We start from the raw sequence: 11,345 nt of genomic DNA, 5'->3' as shown, positions 1-11,345 counted from the left end.
CGATTATAGTGTGGTATCAATCTCATTACATTTGGCTTTGTAGTGTCCGCAAAGTGCAGGAGGAGATTATTGGTTGCAGAGTGCAGGAGGAAAACTGGAGTTGTGACGCCCGATGAGTACAACAACGCAACTTTCTGGGTGTACATTTTGGACATCGGCGTTTCTGTTTCTTCTAGTGAGCTAGGCTCTTGTCTTGGCCTTCACCAGGTGCCAGTGCTGCGGAAGCGTTCTGAAACCTAGCGGATGGCGGATCTAGGGCATGGGTGGTCATATTGTTATTTATTTGCTGGATAACGTTCTTGATTGCCGAGGAGCCAGGCCGCGGATATTTGCAGAGTGGAACGTTGTTGTGTCGTCAAATACGTTGAGATTTCCTGTAACTTCTGTGGAATCCATGCCGTCTCCAATAAACATAAGATTCATCTTTTTCTTCTTGATCACAACTTGTTCATGATACACGCCTGCCTTTACATGTATAACGTACCTCTTAACGCTATTATCAGGAGCCGCAATGACCGCGTCGGTAATATTTGTATAATTACCCGTACCGTCCAATGCTACGACGACATCAGCGGTTACATTGCTTTGCGGAACCTGCAACAGCCTGCGATATCCAGCTGATAACCATCCGGGGAAACCATTTTCTTCAGACCCAAAATCATGACGATCGAGCCCGCTCTCAAGATCGAGGAGACATCTATTCTGGGAATTAGGAGGCCACTTCATATCATCTAATACAAATGAAATTTTATTGAACATGGCGAGGGAATTACTGACTAATTCGGAGATTTGAATCACTCCGCCCAGAAACACTGCTTTACTTTGTCAACATTACTACTGCGGCTAAAAAAAGAATTCATCGTTTTATGTTGTTCCCTCTAGTCTATTCTCTGTGAGAAGAATGAATTAAGTGACAGAATGAAGAAGCTAAATCTTGGCAAACTGTAGAGATGTGAGTAGAAGTGTGAAGTGGCCCTGTGTCCAAACCCTGAAGAGACTTTCGGGCTTAAGCCGAAAATGGTGCTCAGGGAGGGAACCTTTAACAAAGCCCATCCTATTAAAATTCACAAAAACTAGCCGCGCGCTATGAGGCGGGTAACAAAAGAACAGGAAACCCTGTTCACAAGTATCCAAACCCAAAAAATTACCTAATGTATACACCCAGCAATAGCAAGCAAATAATCTTTATAACAGTAAAACACAACGGCTAGCACAATGAATTCATTTGCTTAGCAGAACACAACATTTTTTACAGCAGAAGGAAATCAAAAGGGTCTATACGGAGAATGATATGAACAATAGCGAACTCGCAAAACTAAGAGAAGTCTGCGCATGTCCTTATACCAGCAGAGTATTGTAAAATACCTTACATATAGGAAAAGATGATAAGTTTAATAACAAGAATCCGTGAATAACGACAGATAAACTGTAACCATAGCCTTAAGGGACCTCGGCTACCAAAGAAATCCATTACATTATCAGTAAACTTTACAGAATGCTGAAAAGGGGCTCCAACCCATGGGAGAATTTAAACAAAAAAATACATATACATTACATCGTTTAAACCGTTCTTTCTCTTGGGAAGAATGTTTGTTACATAATAATAACCAGTAGAAAATTCGAACTTAGCATTCTACCACTGTGCAGACCCTAGAGCAGGTAGGCCCTGTCGAGAATTTAAATATGGCACGACCTGAGGAGGTTGACTGCGAGAAAGTCCTCAAGAGGTAAACGTAAAACAACAGAGAGATGCTATCCTTCTGAGCAGATGAACGCAACCAGGCCTTACCCAAAAATTAAGGCGGCTCCCAGAAAAACGCAAAGGAAATGAGTCCCCTCAAACAACCATATGCAAACCTTTCGGATCGAGACTTACCTGGAGTGTTTGTGCGCAACATTAACCTCCGAGAAGAGCTAGAACTGCTAAGGTGGAGGCCGAGGTACTTGAGCCTGAATCCCCTTCGATGTGTCAGAAGGAACCAACATTTATTCAATAACATAACCTGGAGATAAATAAGAGAAACAATCTAAGCTAACTCAGAAATTGAAATTGGTTTTTCTAGAAAAAAAAAAAAAAAAAAACTAGGTGTCTTACCATTCGAAGGTCTCAGCCTAGAATACATAGCTAACCCTCTGAGGCAGTGTTTCCATCTCATTCAAAGCACTGAACCGTCGTAGGAGGAGCAAAGCTCGAGCAGACATGCAAAGTGTAGGAACCAAATGAGCCTCAACTCAGCGACCGAGAAAGCATACTTTCCGTTGATGGAATTGCGACCCTAGGATCGAGTTGAGATCTCCATCGTTGATGAGAGAGGGATCCTGAGGCTTCCAGCTGGGGAAGGACACCTTGTGTGTGCCACGCAGCCAAGGCAGAACCATGGAGATCATCAAACTCAATCAAATGGTCCAGAGAACAACTCGTAAGGGATAGAGTTAATACATAGAACTGGATAAACGTGATATTAATGGTAAGGTATAGTGCATAGTGACAAGTGAACCGAAAAAGCTAGAAACACCATAATCGCTCATAAAATATCAGTGGGATGGGGAAACATAAATGTAACACCTGTCCTAAAACCATGCAAACATTAATATGGCAATTAACCTTTGAATTACCAAGTTACTGTGGTTAGATGCTCCGACTGCAGATATTTATATATTATTATTATTATTATTATTTTTTATTGGACAGTGTAATAAGAGGTTTGTGACATGATATGGGCTATCCTATGGCCAAGAAAATAAGTAGTTTGCTAATGGATTGTATATTTTTAATGTTGGATTTTGGCAAGTTATTTATATAATTGTAGATATATATAATTGTTTATTTAATGTCCATTAACAAATCATATATATATATATATATATATATATATATATATATATATATGATATAATTTGTTTTTATCATATAATTTTTTTTTTAATTACATTTTAGTAAGCTAATTATATAATTGTAAATATTTAATATCCATTAACAAATATGTATTGTTTCCATCATATGACCCCTTTTTTCCAGCGGTTGAGTGGCCCTCTTTTTCTTGCGGTTTTTCCCTTGCAAAGTCCTTTCTAGCCATGCGTTGAGTGGGAGCAGCCTCTGCTCTGATGCGATAGTTTACAATTTGAACCTAACATTTAATGATGCATAAACTCCATATAAATCAATTGATGTACACTTTTTAACCAGTAAATAGCATTGTTATCAATCCAACATAAAGATAAACTACATAACAAAAATCAATTGGTGTACATTTTCTAAAGAAAAATCACTGTTATCCATCCTATATAAATCAATTGTTATCTTACTAAATATATGATTAATATTGAGAGATATTAAGAAAAAATTTAAATTTTAAATAGGAAAAATCTTTCTTATAATAAATTTTTAAAAATTATTATTTTATGTCTTACGGGGTTTCCTTTGCAACAAATGCTAGTTAAATGCCAATGAGCCTCATGATTAAGACTAGATATTTCCTTAACTTTACAAAACCACAAAAAAAAATAAAACATATAAATATTAATAGTAAATTTTAATTATGTAAATATTAATAGTAAATTTTAATTATGAAAATAGGACCAGAAAGTCTTGTGTCAGGTCATTGGAAAAGTAGACAGCAGGTTATTGGGTCATTGGAAAGGTCAACAACAATATTAATAGTTGATTTTGCTAGGCGCCCATCTTCGAAGGTATCCCCAACCCCCAAGTTCAAACAAAGCCAGAGCAGTCGGGAAGAGTTGAAATTGATGTGAAGTAAAAACGGTTTGAGTTGTCCATTAAAATTCAAATTAGGGTTTGTAGAAGATTGGCAACAATTAAAAGTGTACGTTAACGTGAGCTTCACAGATCTTTCAATGGCGAAAAGAACGCCCAGTCAATGCAAGAATGGTCTCTGCGATTTTGTGCTGGAAAACTAATCAGGCAAACCTAAATAGACGTCCCTTTTGTTCAATTTATTGTATGTGCAGTCAGTGGGTCCCATTTTTAGATATATTATAATAATAATAATAAAAATTTAATAAAAAAATATTAAAAATTTAAGTCAACTTTAAGTTAATTAATCAAAAGCGAAATAAATCATTGATTAATTGGTATTAAATGAATAAGGGTCGTATATGTTTATGATACAAATTACTGCCTTTTCAATTAACCTAATAAGTTAATTTCAAGTTCAATTAATCAAAAAATTACTGCTTGTCAATTAACGGGGCAGATGCTCCGGGGAGATGCAGGCTGGATAGCCCGATAACACGCGAATTCTTATTTCTTATTTAATGCCCAGTCTTCCCGCTCGCGTGTTATCGGGTTATCCAGCCTGCATCTCCCCGGACTTTTAATGCCCTATGACAGGCTGGTTAACAGCGGCCAACCTATACAACCCCGTGCATTCACTGCGCATTGACAAACCAACCAGTGATTTTCAACCCATCAAAAGTAAAATCCTTATCATTCGATAACTTTATCTTTTAACACGTGAGTCGTGGATACATTATTTTATTTTGTAATAAGCTTTGTTTTTTAAACCATTGTGAATGGTTTATACGTTATTCACCTCCATTTTCTCTAACCTGCAAACTAGAGCAATTCTATTAATATGCTCTCGTGTTTTTCTCATAATATAACTAACAATTGTTTCTTAAGGTGCATATATTGTTATAAAAATGAAAGGTTGAAATTTGTTATTTTAAATTCACATAGCTAAATTAAAAATAAAGTAATCATATGAAGACATATATTAGATTAATTAATTATATTACATTAAAAGAAACAATTATGTACCTAGGTAAAAAATTTGTTGTTATAAGATATATCACATCGATGTAAACTTTGTCGTGTCATATTATATTGTACAGATATAAAATTTGTGGTGATGTATTGCATTTTATGGTTATACATTTTGTTACATAATGCATTAAAACTTTGTTATGATATGATGTATTATAGGGATGTAAATTTTGTATTTATGTATTGTATTATATAGATGTAGTTTTTGTTACATTGTGATAGGTGATATATGTATATATTTTGAAGTGATGTGATAGAGGAAGTTATAATACAAAAGATAAAATATTTATTTGGAAATTTTTGTTTTTCATGACCATGAGATGTTTTGAATTTCTTAAAGCTTTCTTCACTGCAAAAAGTTACAAAAAAAAATTGTGTAGAAATTTATAGGGTAAGTTCCTCAGATAGAACACCAAAGGACACTGCTTACAAACAGATCATAGATCAATACACCAGTATTCTTGACATGGTTAAAACCCTCAAAGAGGGAAACAATCCATGACCTGAGCCAACACGACTGCTTCAAGAAATTTATTAATGTAAAAGTAAGAAAATTTACATAAGCTTATCTCATGAATGGTCGTGATCCAAGTAGATATTGGTGGCCACCTGCCAAGTCCACTTGGACCCCCACCATTGTTTCTTTCAGCTTTTTAGTTTCCTTAATTGTAGCCTAATTTATTATTTTTAGCAGTTTTTCGGGTCCTGAACTTTCAGAGCCGTTTTGAGGCCCTAAACAAAGTTTTTGGGAAAACTGAGAGCGACATGGGTCCATGGATCGATGTTGCTCTTTCCAAAGTTGTATTTCTCGGATAGATCTTTCTAACGAGATACTGTGCGCGTGAAATGAAGATCATATGCCAAAGTTACGACCCCGGGAATTTGATGTACCAATTTACCCAAACGGGGCCCACAGTTTGGTGTTTCATCTTCTAGGGTTAGGCTTTGGGATGTTAAGGGTTTTCCATTGTTTCTAAACAATAAATAGGCCTTCGAGCCTCATTGTAACACAATTCAGAGGCATGTAGCTACCACATCTCTTCTCAGAGATAAGCTACCATCGCTCTAGCTGGTTTATTTCCAATTCTGTTTGTAAGCATATTTCAGTGTTTTACATTAATGAAATGAATTATTATTTCCACTGCATCTTTGTGTTTATGGTTATCTCTGTAGTTTGTTGCATTCTTGTTTAAATCCGGATTAATGGTATCAGAGCGGTCTGCTTTTTTTCTGTTTTTCTTTGCATGTCCCCAACGAGGTCGGGATATAAGAAGTTAGGGCTTGAACTGGTCGAACCTTTGCAAGACCAACCTCGCAAATCCCGACGGCCTCCCATGACGGATGAAAATAAAGATGAGGGGGCAGGGGATCCTATCAAAATCTTACTCGAAGAAGCCCTCGAGCGACAAAGGAACGTGATGATGGACAACTTTGCCCATATCCTTCAGCGGCTACCTAGGGGCGACACATCGACTTCCAACAGCTACTCTAGAAATGCCACATCGTTTAAGGTACAAGTTAATTTTGAAATCCCCATATTCGAGGGTCAGATAGACGTAGATGTCGTTAATAAATGGTTAAATCTGCTAGAGGGTTATTTTTTTGTTCATGATTTTTCCAGTTGAGAAAAGATTATTTTCGCTCTTCTCAAAGTAGCCCCCCGCATCAAGGAATGATGGAAACCTACTGCGAGCAGAAGGATGAAAGTATAGGCTCACTGTTTTCAGCCGCACCCACTTGGGATTCATTCCGAGATGCCATTAAGCGGCAGTACTACCCTGTCGGAAGCTATGAGGATCAATACATAAAGTGGACCATGCTACGGCAGGGAAGGGACCAAGACGTGCCAGAGATTACTAATATTTTCCATACCCTTCACACAAAGTTTGGTATCAAGGATTCAGAGCAGCATTTGATACTAAAATATTGCGGCTGCCTGCACAAGTACATCCAGGAAGAAATAGAATTCCTGAACATTCCCTCGCTTGGCATGACATACTGATATGCCGTCAAGGTCGAGCAAAAGTTTAAACAGAAGAAGCGAGACTTTGGATCTATGAATCTGAAGCAAGGGAAAGGTGCCCCCAAACCGCAGAACAAAGGACAAAGCCAAGGCGAGGCAGCCCAAGACAACTCGCCAAAGATGCAAGAAAATAACAATGCCATGAAGCCAAAAAAGGACACAGGAAAGTGGTGTGAGTTCCATAAGAGCTCCACTCACAACACAAGTGAGTGTCGGGCCGAGCTAAAGGTTTCAGAATTAGATGCATGTTTCGACTCTGAGTTAGAACCCGACAAGGGGAATGACAAAGGGAAGCAGATTATCGATGCGGAGCCCAATGCCACCATTGCCACCATGAAGATCCAGAAGGAGGAACCCGAAGATCCATAGGAGGAGGTACGTCTCTTCCACTCCCAGATGTGGGTAAAGGGATCCCCGCTACAATTTATTATCGACAGTGGGAGCCAAAAGAACATCATTTCGGCAGAGGTCGTGAAGCGGTTGGGCTTACCAACCACAACACATCCACAACCGTACACCATTGGGTGGCTTCACCAAGGACGAGATCTTCGCGTGAGCCAGCAGTGTCGCCTTCCATACAACATCAAGCCCTTCACAGATGAGGTATTATGTGACATTGCTCCCCTTGAATTTTGTGATGTATTATTAGGACAACCTTACTTGTGGAAGCGACATGCTGTGTATGAATCAAGGCTCCGTGCTGTTATTGTTACTTTGGGAAATAAGTTGTACAAGATACTAGAGGTAGCACCGCCTACCACCATCTCTTTGATTACTGCAAAACAATGCAGTAAGCTCGTTTCCAAAACTGGGATATTTTTTTCCTGATGATGTGCCCTCAAGGAAAGAAGAAGATGGTGGCCACGACCTCTAGACAGGGCCTGTTCGCATGACAACTACAGATGGACAAGGTCGTGGAGGAGTACGAGGATATCTTCACCTCCCCTGCAGGGGTTCCTCTGCACTGTTAGGTCAAGCACTCCATCGATCTAACCCAGGTGCGCCGCTACCCAATGGACCAATCTATCGACACTCTATTTTGGAGAATGATGAAATCAAGAGGTAGATTCAAGAGTTGCTATAGAAAGGTCACATTCATCCAAGTTCATCGCCCTGTGGGAGCCTGATTATGTTGGTACAGAAGAAGGATGGGACTTGGAGACTCCGTATTGACTATCGAGCACTGAGCAAGATCACTATCTGTAATAGGTACTTGATCCCACAGATTGATGACCTCTTAGACCAACTGAAGGGGGCAAAACATTTCAGCAAGATCGATTTGAAGTCAGGATATCACCAAGTACCAATCGAACCCTCCGATGTGTGGAAGACTGCCTTCAAAACCAAGGAGGGCCATTTGGAATGGTTGGTTATGCCTTTCGGATTGACGAATGCTCCTGCAACCTTCGTGAGGCTAATGGATGAAATCTTTCTGCCATTCACCAACTCATTTGTAGTGGTATACCTGGATGACATCCTGATCTTCAGCTAGATTTGGGAAGAGCACCTCCACCACATTTGACAGGTTCTCCAAACACTACGAAAACACAAGTTATGTGCCAATTTGGAGAAATGAACTTTTGGCATGACCCAGGTTTAGTATCTAGCATACATTATTGATGAACAAGGGGTACATGTGGATCCATCCAAGATCCAAGTCATTTGAGATTGGCCATCTCCAACCACTCTGACTGTTAGGCCCCTATACTACTAGTGTAACCCCTTATTGTTATTAGTACAACCCCCTTATTATATTGATGTACCCATGTAGTGCCCATATTGTTACTATTATGCCCCATAGAAGCCCACTATTGTTATTATTGTGCCTTTACATTATTATTGTTATGTCGGCTCTGATTATGTTATGACCCCTTAGACTCCTATATATAGAAAGGAGGTCTTTTCATTTGTATCATCCAAGAATTGTTCATTTATGTAATGTAAAGGAGGTTGCCCCCTCGAAGAGGCTGAATTCTAAGGCGTGGGTTTATCCTTTTCTATCTTTTCTGGAGCTGGTTTCATAACATTTGGTATCAGAGCTTTGGATTCTAGGGTTTCGCTGCTCCAAACAGGTCATCGTGGAATTTTCGCTATAACTTTTTTTCTGCGATATTTCAGAAGTTACAAAAGAAACCCATTTGAGAATAAATTGCGCTAAATCTCGGGTCTGAATTTTAGAGCTTTTCGCGCTATATTTGCGGAGATATGATCTGAGGAAGTTGGTCTTTTTATAGACTCCTGAATTACATTCCAAATAGGTGACCTGGGGAAAATCATCATAACTTTCTCTCTGAGCATCGGATTGAAATTTCGTAAGAAGGTACAGAAAGAGGACGGACTGTAGTTTCTTGTATATATTTTTTAGAGCCAGAGGTCGAAAAATTAACACGTGGCACTTCATACAAGTTCGCTCTTATGGAAAGGTCTATAATCGGTCATCTTGGGAGATTGTGCATAACTCTTTCTTGGAGAATCCAATTTGGATCAAACTGGTGGCATTAAAAAGACGACACAGAGGGCTACTACAGGTAGTAATTTTAGAACTTAAATATCCGAAGGTACAGCGTTACAGTCGTTTCAATATCGAGGTCCTAAAATCAAGAAAAAGCAAGATGAGGAAGTTTGATGGCAAGGATCGGTAAATTGGATACTTCAGATGGAGCAATATTTTGATCTACATGGTGTACTACTGTTACAAAAGGTATGTATTGCATCTTCTTATTTAGAACCAGATCAATTTTTATGGTATAAAGGGCTTTGTTCTTGTAAACAACTTGTTACGTGGTCAATTCTCACGGAGGAAATGATAGCACATTATGAGGATACAAAGAGAAACACCTTCTTTACAGCAACACCACAACAATTGGAAAGAGTAAAAGGGCTTTGTGACATATTGGAAAGTAAAATTATGGAAACAAGGAATTCTACCCCTCACAACTATAAATATTGAAGTGTTGTTTCTCCTAGCCATCCACAACCTACAAGGGTCACACCACAACAATTGGAAGAAACAAGAGAAAAAGGGCTTTGTTACAATTGTGATAGCAAATGCACTAAAGGTCATAAGTGTGCTGAGAAGAAATTATTTTACATAGAGTATGAAGAGGAGGAAGAAAAAGATCAAGAAGCATCAAAAGAAAAGGATATATGCCAGGACCCAACCCCAGAGAAAGAAGAAATGAATCATACCATATCTTGTAAACTATTGGCAAGAATGACCACTTCTCAAACTCTCAAGATAGAAGGACATATCAAGAAGAAAAAGGTGCAAGAAGTGAAATATCACATCAAGAAAGAAGAAATGAATCCAACCATATCTTGTAATTCATTGGTCGGAATTACTACTCCTCAAACTATCAAGATAGAAGGATATATCAAGAAGAAAAATGTTCAAGAAGTGAAAGATCACATCGAGCGTCAAGAAATGAATCTGACCATATCTTGTAAAGGATTGGAAGAAATTACCACTCCTCAAAATCTAAAGATAGAAGGACATATCAAGAAGAAAAAAGTTCAAGCAGTGAAAGACCACATTGAGCATCAACAACAAGTTCTCCAACTTTTAAAGGATAACGCCACTTTGGTGCAAAATCAAATGAAACAATAGGTAGATCAACATCATAGTGAAAAATGTTTTGATGTAGGTGATTGGGTATTTTTACTACTACATCTAAAGCAAGCTATTTATGAGAAGGAAATGTTGGCAATACTACATGCACTTAAAAAATGGCGACCTTACCGAATGGGAAGACTCTTCAAGGATGAGGATGTGGAAGCATTGTTTTGTGCTATTTATATTATCCAACCATATTGGATAAACAAAGCAAGGGATGAATGGAAGAAGGACAAAGAAGTATGACCACTTATTCAAAAGTTTCAAAATATCCCAATTCAAACAATATTGCCAGAAATTGAAGAGGAAGGAAAAATCATATTGGGACCTGGAGTAGTCGCAGAAACAAGAACCCGACAGCTATGAAATCGATCAATTTTAGAGTATCTCATCAAGTGGAAGAACTTACCTACTGAAGATTCCACATGGGAGGACAAGAATTTTATACAGGAGCATCAATAACTACTCAAGCGTTGAGGACAACACTTTTTAAAGGAGAGGGGCATGCTAGGCCCCTATATTACTAGTGTAACCCATTACTTTTATTAGTACAACCCCCTTATTATATTGATGTACCCATGTAGTGCCCATATTGTTACTATTGTGCCCCATAGAAGCCCACTATTGTTATTATTGTGCCCTTACATTATTATTGTTATGTTAGCTCTGATTATGTTATGACCCCTTAGACTCCTATATATAGAAAGGAGGTCTTTTCATTTGTATCATCCAAGAATTGTTCATTTATGTAATGTAAAGGAGGTTGCCCCCTCGAAGAGGCTGAATTCTAAGGCGTTGATCTATCTTTTCTATCTTTTCTTGAGCTAGTTTCATAACACTAACATAGCTCCATAGCTTTCTAGGTCTTGCCAACTTCTTCCGCAGGTTCGTGTTTGGATTTTCTCATATCGCTTGGCACTTGA

At 38.4% G+C, this 11,345-nt stretch overlaps 1 pseudogene; it reads right to left on the bottom strand.

The window, feature by feature from the left end:
• Positions 1-279: 279 nt before the first annotated feature.
• On the bottom strand, positions 280-726 carry LOC149244337 (putative pectinesterase/pectinesterase inhibitor 32 pseudogene; annotated as a pseudogene).
• Between the last annotated feature and the right edge of the window lie 10,619 nt (positions 727-11,345).

The sequence above is a fragment of the Pinus tabuliformis genome, chromosome 8 (genome assembly GCF_031772625.1).
Source record: "Pinus tabuliformis cultivar Carrire ecotype Pingquan chromosome 8, CPIR1, whole genome shotgun sequence".
In the NCBI taxonomy this organism is placed as follows: domain Eukaryota; kingdom Viridiplantae; phylum Streptophyta; class Pinopsida; order Pinales; family Pinaceae; genus Pinus; species Pinus tabuliformis.
The sequence above is the reverse complement of the archived record's forward strand: the minus strand, read 5'-3'. Positions and strand labels throughout refer to the sequence as shown.